Below are 11,106 nucleotides of genomic sequence, written 5' to 3' on the forward strand. Positions count from 1 at the left end.
CGACTCAGAGCAAGCAAGTTCAATGTACTAATTTCTTAAGAAGCAGCAGATTTCCATCCAGGATCACTCCTCACTACCATCCTGAGGTCCAGAAAGGGGCCCTGGGCAGGACAAGAGTCCAGGGATGGTGTGCCAGGAAACTGCAAGGGGGAGGAAGCTGCCCTCCCAGAGCCTGGCCTTAGGGACCCTTTCTACCATCACAACAAGACTGGGAGCCAAAAGGCGGGTGGTAGTGGGAAGAATGGAAAGACTGAGTCCCAAAATGAGACACTGCCTAACTGAGCTGTTCGGCCATGCCAGCACTGGTTCAGCCCGTCCCTCTGCTTTCCACCTCCGGCATGCATCCACTGCCAGCTGGACCGGGACTGCTCAAGACTTGGAAGACGTCCCTCCTCCTTAGAGAACCTTCTCAGGACAGGGCCTCAGAGCCCAGGGCAGAGCAGGGACCACAGTGAAGACAGGCATGGGCACAAATCATAAAAAATATAAATGTGATGCATTCCCTCATCATTCAACAAATATGGTATCATTTTGATCCATCAAGCATTATTGATGAGCAAGGAGCCAGGGACCAGGATGGGAACTGAGGGATGTACACACATGTCTAAGAACTAACCCCTATCCTCAGCAGACCTGCAGCCCAGAGGGGAGTATGACACATACCAAACACCAGCGTGCAGGGCCCAGCCAGGCTGAGAGAGACACAGGCAATTTGGTGGGACCCAAAGGAGGAAAGGGTTTGTTCTCACTCAAGGTGTCCAGAAGATTTTCCTGGTGGACTTTCCGCCTGATCCAGGCCTCCTTTGACAAGGAGCCAGATGGAACCAGCCTCTCTTGCTATTTCCTTTTCTCTAAGGTTGTCTATGCTGCTGGGGGAAGGGATGTGAGGATTTTCCTAGAATTTCACTGGCAGCAGTGTTCTCAGGAATAAGGCTGATAAAGAGTTCACAGTTTAGAAGTGTGATGTAACAAAAATATATATTCTGTCTTTGTCACAGTTCCTGGAGCACAGCTCCCAAAACCCTTGGAATCTCTGGAGTGATGAGTGTCATTTGTATTCTCATGAGATGACTAGTGGCTAGAGGCCCCTAGATAGCTTCAGGATGGGGGTCTAGCTTCAGGATGGGGGTCTGGTTGGCAAGAGTGTCCAAGACATGATTAGAGGGTTAGAACTTTCAGCCTTACCCCTACTCCTGACCTCTGGGGAGGGGCGAGGGGCTAGAGATTGAATTCAATCACCAATAGCCAATGATTTAACCAATCGTGCCTACACAACAGGACCTCCATAAAAACCCCCAAAAGACAAGGTTCAAAGAGCTTCCAGGTTGGTGAACACATCAAGGTGCTGGGAGGGTAACGGACCCAGAGAGGGCGTGGAACCTCTGCATTCCTTCCCCAAGCCCTGCCCTATGCATCTCTTCCATTTGGCTGTTTCTGATTTGTATTCTTTAAAATAAACCAGCAATAGTAAGTCAAGTATTTTCCTGAATCCTGTGAGTCATTCTATCAAATGACTGAACCTGAAGGGAAGGGGTTGTAACCAAGTTGGACAGAAGTGCGAGTGACCTGGGGACCCCATACTTGTGACTGGCATCTGAAGTGAGGGCAGTCTCCTGGGGCTGAGCCCTTTAACCTGTGAGGTCTGGTCTAACTCCAGGTAGTTAGTGTCAGAGCTGCATTGAATTGTTGGACTCCAGTTGGTGGGGGAGAAATGGAGACTTGGTTGATGTGAGAAAAAAACCTAACAAGAAGGAAGGTCACGGGATGTTCCCGCATTTATTGCTGCCTTTTCCACATCGATAATCTCACTGACGAAAGCAAAGCCCTGTGTAGACCTGTCTGGGTTCAGTTTCAGGAGCAGAGATGCTGACCAGAAGTCTCTGCCCTCCTCTTCTTGAGTCGCCTCCCCCGCGTGCGCAGGAGCTGTGTCCCAGCCCTTCTAGACACTGCCGTCATTCCCTGCCGTCCCACCTTCTCACCTGGGCAGCCGTGTCTCTCTGCCCCCTCATCTCTATTTAGTCCTATAAAACCTTAGCCTTTTCATGCTTTCTTCTAGAAATCTGACTGTCCTCCCTTTTACCCAAAGCCAATAAACCCCTCCTTCCCAGGGATATGTCTCTTGCTTCTTTCTCTGTTCAAGTGAGTTGGCAGCTTTAAACAGTAACTAAAGTACTGTGTCTTCCCAAACAAGATGGCTTGTCAGAGCCAAAGCGTTTCTAGTGGCAAGAAATAAGAACCCACTCAAGAAATAAGAACCTTCACTTGAGCCAAAATTGAAAATTTATTATAATTTATCAGGTTGTCCCAGACAGGAAGCAGGAAGGACAGGCAGAAGGCAGTCGGACCACAGGAGGACAGAGACCAGAACTGCAAAACAGCCAAGGGTCAAGGCTGCTGCCCTCTCAGGTTTTCCCCCTAACTCTTGGGGACCACACAATTTCTCAGCTTCATCTCACTGTGTATCTTCTTGACTCTTCGCTCCACAGTGGCTTTCTCTACTTCTCAGCACGCATGATGGAAGATGGCCCCACATAGATCCCAAGATTTACAATTCCTCAGATCATGCAACCATCAGAATTCTAATTCCAAAATCCCAGAAGGGAATGGATTCATGGTGCCCAGCTGGGTTACAAATCACTATTAAATAGCTATGAGCCAGAGGGGCAGTCACGTAACACCAGCGTGGCTGTAAGATCCAGCTGTATTGAAGGAGCAGTTCTGAGAGAAGGGAGGGGACGTGGTTGTGGGTGGAGAATCCAAAGCTCCATGACAGCTGTGTTGTAGTACTTTAGGAGCTTATTAGAATTATGCATAGTCAACCTACAGAGAAGCTAACAAGGCCACTTGTGTGGGGATAGAGGTGTCTGCAGCAAAGAGGGTAGTACAGACCTGTTCAGCCCTTCAGTCAGCATTTTCAGTGGCCAGAACAACTTCCAGGAGCAGCTGGAGATGGAGGGTGGTCATCTGCAAATACTTGGGCTGGCACCGGAAGTAGACAAACAGGAAATAGACCAGGAAGCCACTAAGCAGGAACAGGAAGATGTACAGGAACTCTGTCTGGGGATGGTCAATGATGGGTGCCAGCACCAGGTAGAGAGAAGCAAAGAGCATGATGGCAGAGATGACGGTGGGGACCTGCAATGGGTATAGACACCTGGATGAGGAAGAGGGGCATGGAAGTTAGCATATAGCCCCTGGGCTCTGTCCCTGCTGCCTGCCTTCCTGTTGCTTGCACCTGCCACCAGGTCCTCTCTTCCAAGCCCTGCCATGATACCTTGCCTGGCCAGGGGAGCCATCTGCTGGGCTGCAGGGAGCCCTGCTTAGAGCAGAGGCTTTGGGACCAGCCTGATCCTCTCTGTGCTACATGAATCCAACTGTGTGCATGCATCCTCTCTGCATTTGTCTCCTGTTGTTCTCCCCAGGGTCCTCCAGAAGAAAAATGAGTCCCCAGTAAGCAGAGTTGATGCCTTGTGATTCAAATGTCCTTCACCCCCCCAGGAAATACAGAAATTCTCTACCAAATATGACAGTGGCCACCCCTTACATTCTTTCTCTGGCCCATGGATGAGGCTGTGGTCCAGTGATCTGCCTCATGCAACAGCCAGGGGTTGAAAAAGCCCAATGTCTATCCCAAAGTTTACCTTGTAAGTTCGGGGAAGATTCCTCTTGATCCACAAATACAGGAGACAGCTAATGGTAATTCCATTGGTGAGCCAGATAAGGAAGCTGGAAGGCAAACAGGACCTCCTCACTGCCAGGCCCTGACACAGGTGGGGCCTGTAAGAGAAGCTGGCCTGCTAGGTGCAAACCTAGGGCAGAGGTGCAAGCTCATCCGGGGCCTTTCAGCCACCCCCAGCTCCTCTTATGCATACAGACTAAGGGACAAAGGCAAGGCTGGGGCACTGAGGACAAGGATGCACTGGAGGGTCAACATTGGCCCGTTCCTGCCTCCTTTCATTAGACATTCCCGCTACTTCAGGCACAAAGTGGCACGCGCACAAGCCTGGTCACCCACCTGTCTCCAGATCAGGCCTTTTCTGACTGCCCCTGGACGGACAGAGGAGGGCGATTTTCAAAACGAGGAGGAAGTATCTGTGTTTCTCAAAAAAGAGAGTCCAGTGGAATCTCAAGGAAGCCTGTGCTCTCCTCAGGGACCAGCACAATCACAGCAGATCCCCCCACCTAAGGATGGGTGACAGAGTGGGCCGCCGAGCAGCCAGACAAACCCCTGGCCTCTGCCTTCCCCAGTATGTGTAGTTGAGCAGCTGATGTAGGTCTGACGAAAGCCCTATCCCACCTTGGAGGCAGGGTCCAAACCAGGCCATCTCTTGAGGCAATCAAGACAAGGAGACACTAAGTCCTAGTTAGAAGGGACACCCTCAGTCACATTCCCCAATCTCAGCCTAAAGACCCCTTCGCACACCACGGATTTGATTTCATTCTTACCATATAATGATTTCGTTCTTTCTCAGTTTCTTACGGGAAAAAGATACAAAGAAAAATCATGTCTAATACTTAACGTTCTGAAGAAGTCATGTTGAGCTAACTGTCTATGCTGTTCCAGGAGATTAATGACACTTATGACCCAAAGGAAGAGAACATGTAATGCTTGAAAAATTACTCTGAGCACTCCCTCTGCACCCGGCCTGTTGGTTTAAGGATCTGCCCATTGAACCTGCATCAAACATTACAAAATTACAACCAGATAGCACAACAGCCCATCGTTTCTGCCCCAGGGAAGGTAATAAAGGGGCTCAGAACATCTCCCCACTTCGACGCAATCACTAATTGTGCCAACACAGCTCGGTTGTGTGTTTGCCCTGAGCTCAACAGAGATACATTAGGTCAGAGTCCAGAACGCAGACCAGACTACAATGAAAAATTACACCACAGCCAAGGACTACAAGTAGTGTGAGTAAAGCCTGAATATCCTTTAACATCATCTTAAAGATATAATCTTAAAGAATAAACAGGAGAAAAGAAAAAATGACAAAGACAACATAAGACTTTAACTTGTCTGTCTTTTGGTGAAACATCTGTCTCATTGAATTTTTGGGAACAGGGCAAGACAGGAGAGAGCTGCATTTAATTTTAGAAACATAACCGGGAAAGAATGGCTGAAATGCATATGCATGTGCATGTGCAAGGGCCCTGAGCCTGGGCTTCCAAAAGTGTGCATGCATGTATTTACATATATTATATACACATATATATAAAGTGTGTACACATAGGGGCCTTCAGATACCCAGCCTGCGAGGACAGTCTCACTTGCCTCAAGCAGTTCACGGTGGTGCTGAAGTTTCCCAGGATGATCAGGACCAAAGCCACTGCCGTGGTGAACATCATGGCTGGCGCTGGTGTGAGGCGATGCACGTGAACCATGGACAGAAGCTGGGGCTGGGAAGCAAAGCCAAGCGTCAGACAGCCCCCAGGGGAGCTGCAGTGTGTCTCTGCCCCTCGAAGCTCTCAGCCCCCTTCCTCCGCCCAATTCGCTCTGGATACCAACGTGGCCCACCTAATACACCCCAGTCTCCACGGCTTCCAGATGTAGGTCTCTGTGGCTCACCTGGGGTGACCAGGCCCAGGAGGCAGGTTGGGGACCTGTCTCTCCAGGCCAGCCAAGACCCAAATAGCTTAGGATGTGGGGCTGGAGTGTAGAGAGCTGTAGCAGGTGCCTGGCCAGGTCTTTCAATTTTGCATTGCTCACTCCCGAGGTAGAAAGCGGGACCAGGAGGGGGAAAGACAGAGGAGGATGGGGGAGAGGGCAGGACAGGCATGGATGGAGCACCGACAGGGATATCAGGTTATTGTGGCAGACTGAATTATTGTTCAGCAAATATTTAGTCTCCCTCTCCCCACCTCTGTGGGAGAAATACAGTTTCCCTTCCATTGGCATTGGGCTTGGCCAATGAAATGCGAATGGGAGTGACCAGCAGAGGCTCTAAATATGCTTATGTGGTTTGGTTGGGTCTCTTGAATCCCTGCCACCTGCTATGGTGAAAACATGCCCCGGGAGCCATTGCTGCTTTGGCCTGGATCCCTGAGATAAGAACGGACTCACAGGTAGAATGAGAAGATCCGACCACAAGTCCCGGTCTGAAGCAGAGCCACAGCTGACCCATCAACTCATGAACAACAATGCAGTGTTTGCTACTGTAAGCCACTGAGATTTGGGGTTGTCTATCATTCAGCATTAGTGCAGCAAAAGCTAACAGTGGCAGAGAGTCCCCTGGGAGAGTGGCCCAGAGGGTGCACACTGGCTCTGCTCCTGTCGCTCCTCCCCACTGCCCACGCCACTGGTGTGCACAAACGTCCCCATCACCTACAACCTCCGCAGTGTGATCCAGCACAGTGATCTCCCAAAACCTGGAAGTAAAGGGACTGGAGTTTAAATGGAGATGCAGGGAATGCTTGAGGCCCCTCCTCAGAAGAAGGGAGGGCTGTGTCTGATAGGGGAAGTCCTGGTTCGGCCTAAATGCTATGCTTCTGGCAGGAGAAAGCTCAGCTGTCAGAGCCCCTCCTGTAGCCGCCACCACCTTGCCCAGCCCAGAACCATCTCTCACCACGTGGCCCTCTCTAGCAGCCACATAGCACACACGGCTTCCACTGAAGAATATCCCATTGACAGCCCGAATGTCGACAGCACAACTGCCAAGGGCATCAGCCAGGCCCAGGCCCCTAGAACCTGGTTCCTAGAACAACAGAGGGATCAAGGAAAGAAACCCCTGCAGCAACCTGGAAGCCCGCCACAAGGCCCCACTCGGAAATGGAGCAGGAAGCGTTGGAAGCAAGTTGAAATATGTATGGGGCTCTATGCTTCCTCATCCTGGAATGCCTGCTCAGTGGGCAAGGAACACAGCATGTGACCCACTCACCACCAGCTCCCGGCCACAGCATTAGAGGAAAGGATGTCAGTGGGTGACAACATTAGCAGGTAACTGATGTTGACCAAGATGTACAGGCCAGTGCCAGGGGAATGGCGATCATCAGTGCCCACACCAGGTTCTGCTGCAGAGTCGGGGAGAAGAGGCCACCTGTTAGCCGGTGAGGGCCTTCTCAGGCCCCCAGAACAAGCTCAACAGTGCCGTGTTGAGCTCGTCCTGGCCACAGGGCATGTGCCAGGCCGTGGGGGGCACTCAGGCCATGTGCCTCTCCTCTGTGAGCTCAGAGCCTCACGGCATGGACACACATACAGGCAGATGTACTGACAGACCATGAGGGGCACTAACCATGAGGGGCACTAACCAGTCAGAGCAGTGGAGGTACAGAGGGCCTTACAAAGGGGAGAGGAGTCATCACCAAAGCTTTGGAATGAGCAGGCCTTACGCTGGGCTTTCCCTGAAGAATGGAAGAGATTCAAGCAGATGGAAGGGGAAGTATTCCCAGCAGGGGCAACCATGAGAGCAGAGGCATGCAGAAGAGGCTAGAAAGTTAAAGATCTCCATATCGACCTAGTTTCTGGGTCCCCAGGACTCAGGCCCAGACTGACGGTCATTACCCAGGGGTTCTACTCTGACCCTCAGTCTCCTCAACTGGAAGTTGGAGATCTATAAAATGGGGCTCTGCCTCCCTGCAAAGTGTGGGGATCAGCAAAGCAGAAGAGAAAGGAAGGGCCTGCACACAGGGGATTCAGAGAGAAAGGGGTCTAGCCCTTGTGAATGGAATGAGCCAGTGCCCCATCCCACCCCAGAGCCAACCTGAGCACGCACTGACCATCACTGGAAATTACAACCGTACAGCTGTTGATGGTATGCAGACCCCTAGCCATCCCCACACGTGACTACACCTCTTCATACCCCACAGCCCCGAGAGGCAGGCAGGGCAACTTATGTCTTAGAGGCAAAGAACTGAGGCACAAGGAACTATGCGCAAGAATAAAAACTAGGTCCCAGGACTCCCGGCTCTCTGCCGTCTCACTCTCTGCTCTTGGACTTTAGTCTTCCGAGCTCCTCTTCACCTGCCAATTTCTCCCAAACTCCCCTCCAGGCAGCCTTTGCTGAGAGCTGTAATGGCCCTTAACCCAGCCCGGAGGACATAGAGGAAAAGCCTGGCAGTCCTCATTCTACAAGAACTTAAAACTTCTGCAGGGGAAAAAGAAAAAAAATAATGTCCTAGGCAATTATATTTATAGCAAAGAGTTAATATGCACAGTAACTGAAGAGTCCAAATATTCCAGCTGAGTCCTAAGGGGCCCTGCAGACCCCTCCCCCACCAGGGCAATGACTAGCCAGCCCCAGGCTCACAGGTGGGCGAGCCAGGCAGGACTGGTCCACCCTCTTGTCCCAAACTATACTGTTATGTCCTGTGGCTCCCATGCTTTCGCAGGTATGAATTAGTATCTTCTCCCATCTTCCAGAGAGAACAGTCCAGGAGATATCTCGGAGTCTGAGTCAGGAGATAAGATGAGTCATCTTTCAGCCTCTTACTAGCAGCATAACCTCAAAATCACTTCTCGTCTCTAAACCTCAGCTTTCTCATGTGAAAAATGGGATGTTAACACCTGCCTCTCGGGACAGCAAATGAGACCCTGGGTGTGATCCTGTAGAGTTCTGTGTTTGCTTGAGAAGTTTTATTTATAGAATTCCATAAACTAATCAGGGTAGACAGTGGGCTGGCATTCATCCCAGGAGTGCAAGAAGGGAGACCTGTTTCCAGCTGACTTCTCATGGTCTTAGCTCGGATCACAATAATTGGAGCTGCTGACGTGTGGAGATTTCACTCCCAGAAGAAGCATCATGGACTCACATTTGGATTCTTGAGCTCCTCCATCACGTAGTTGAGACTATTCCAGCCATCGAAGGACCACAGGCCCTGGTAGAAGGCCATGCCTATGTGCCTGGCCTGCTTTGTCGTGTTGTGGAAGGCGGACAGAAGGGCTTCCGTGGGCCACAGCCCTGGCCCAACACCACAGTGCTGCCCCCCACAATGAGCAGCAAGGAGAACACTTTGGCAACTGTGCACAAGTTCATCAGCCTGGTGGCCAGCCATGAGCTCCAGCACTTGACCAGCATCAGCACCAGAATGCAGGTGGCAGCCACACCCTTGAGCAGAACCTGGGGCAGTGAGGAGCAGCCCAGGTAAAATGGAGCCACTGCATATTCAGCAAAGCTCAGAGAGACAGCAATGATGGCGGCTGGTCTGCCCACCAGCACAAACGTGTAGATGACCAGGAAGGCTGGCCGGAAGCCAAAGGTTCGCAGGATGTAAGCATACTCCCCACCGGACTTGGGAACCAGGGCACCCAGCTCAGCGTAGCACAGGGCACCCAGCATGGCCAGGAGGCCACACACTGCCTCAACCACAAGACTGGCCCCAGGGCTGCCCATGTAGAACAAGACCCCCTGTGGTGACATGAAAACACCAGAGCCGATCATACAGCCAGCACTCAGGGACACAGCACTCCACAAGCCAATCTCCTGCCTAAGCCTCAGCCCCCCACCACCTGGCTCCTGCCCTGCCACCCCCTCACCGCCATCTCTTTCCTGACTTGTCTCCATCTCAGAACATCAATAGCCGCTGTGTCTAGCTGAGCAGAAGCAGATGCTCTGATAGCTATCTGTCTTGTGGGCTTCCTGCAGGAGTTAATGATTACAGCACCTGAGGGAGTCTAAGCCAGGGCCAGAGAGCCAGGACATGTCATTCAGAAGGGACCAAGCCTTCACTCATCTACCAGTCCCCTTCTGACTCAGACTCCAGCACAGGCAGCTTGCAGGAGCTCTTTGCCAACATAGCCCAGGACAGGTCAGGGAAAGAGGGGTTTTAGCAGAAATCCCTGTGGCCCAATTCCACGGCAGTGTGTGTGGAATGACAGTTGGATGCGCGTTCTGTGCCAACACTATGATTGCTGACCCACCACACATCAGGAGCCTAAGAAATCTCTGCAACGGTTTTATCAGCCAGGCAACAAAGTCTCTGTTTCATCAGGAGGCCAGTTAAAACTGCATGAGCCCTACTCTAAAGAAGAACCAAAATGATCAAAGAAGAAGATCCAAATAGTCCAGGACAGGCCCGTTCCCCTGGCAGGAAGGGAGCAAGTGGTTAGAGCACACGGCCTGGAGAGGGACTGCCTGCATTCGAATCCAAGCTCCTGTCCCTCATAGTTGTGTGACCTTGAACAAGGTCTCTGAACCTTACCCTACTCATCTGTCAATTCATGACAATATCCACCACATGGGGTTGCTCTAAGGATTAAATAACACAGCCCGTGCAAAGCAGCTAGAACAGTAGCTGTAGACATGTAGTTGGCTTTCCTTACATGGTAGCCGTTACTATCTGGCTAAGAGTTTCATTTGTTCCCTAGTTTCTGACATATACATATATCTGAATATTATATATGTATATATATACAACATTATATGTTTAATTTAACACAATTTTGTTGACCTATGAATAATGTTCATTTCAGGATATAGTGTATAACTTTTTTATTGATCCTGCCTTATATTTTTAAAATCTTGGGTCACAGAACCTTTACTAGTATTGTTAGAGAAAAGCCAGTGGAACTTACTGGCATTTGGGGTAAAGACACTGGCACCTGAAGTGGGCAGAAAGATACTTGCAGTCTCCCGGACAGGCTGACCTAGCTCAAGCCAGTCATATGGGCTACCTGGATTTCATGTACATGTGTAATCCATAAAGCTCTTGACAGATGCAAAGGGCTTCACTGTCACTGGTTCCTGGAGTGTCTGCCTGCCTGCTCCCCTTGCTGCACAGAAGCCCACTAGGCATAGGTCCTCAGAAAATGTAGAGCCATCTTCTTCAGAAAATTCCTGGAGAGGGGGCCCTCCAAGATTCAGAAGGAAGTTCTCCAAGACTCCTACCCAGTAGGAAGAGAGAGAAGAGGGCAGAGAAGTACATAAGAAAAAAAGTAAATAGAAGAATTGCAAGGACAAAAGGTCAGCTGCCTTCCTGGCAGTCGCTAAGTAATAACTAAGACCCTCCGATTTCTCCTTCTGCAGGGACTATTGCTGGCGGATGTTGTGAAAGTTAGCCAACTGCAGAGTTTGAGAACGGTCCATAAGACCACCCTTACCTCTGACACCAATAGCAAGTTTGGGGGTTCCAAAACCAGCCTTAGGTTCAACAATTTGCTAGAAGAACTCACAG

General features: G+C 50.7%; 1 pseudogene; it reads right to left on the bottom strand.

The window, feature by feature from the left end:
- Window positions 1-2,299: 2,299 nt before the first annotated feature.
- LOC106835578 (b(0,+)-type amino acid transporter 1-like) lies at window positions 2,300-9,497 on the bottom strand (annotated as a pseudogene).
- Between the last annotated feature and the right edge of the window lie 1,609 nt (window positions 9,498-11,106).

The sequence above is a fragment of the Equus asinus genome, chromosome 6 (genome assembly GCF_041296235.1).
Source record: "Equus asinus isolate D_3611 breed Donkey chromosome 6, EquAss-T2T_v2, whole genome shotgun sequence".
Classification (NCBI taxonomy): domain Eukaryota; kingdom Metazoa; phylum Chordata; class Mammalia; order Perissodactyla; family Equidae; genus Equus; species Equus asinus.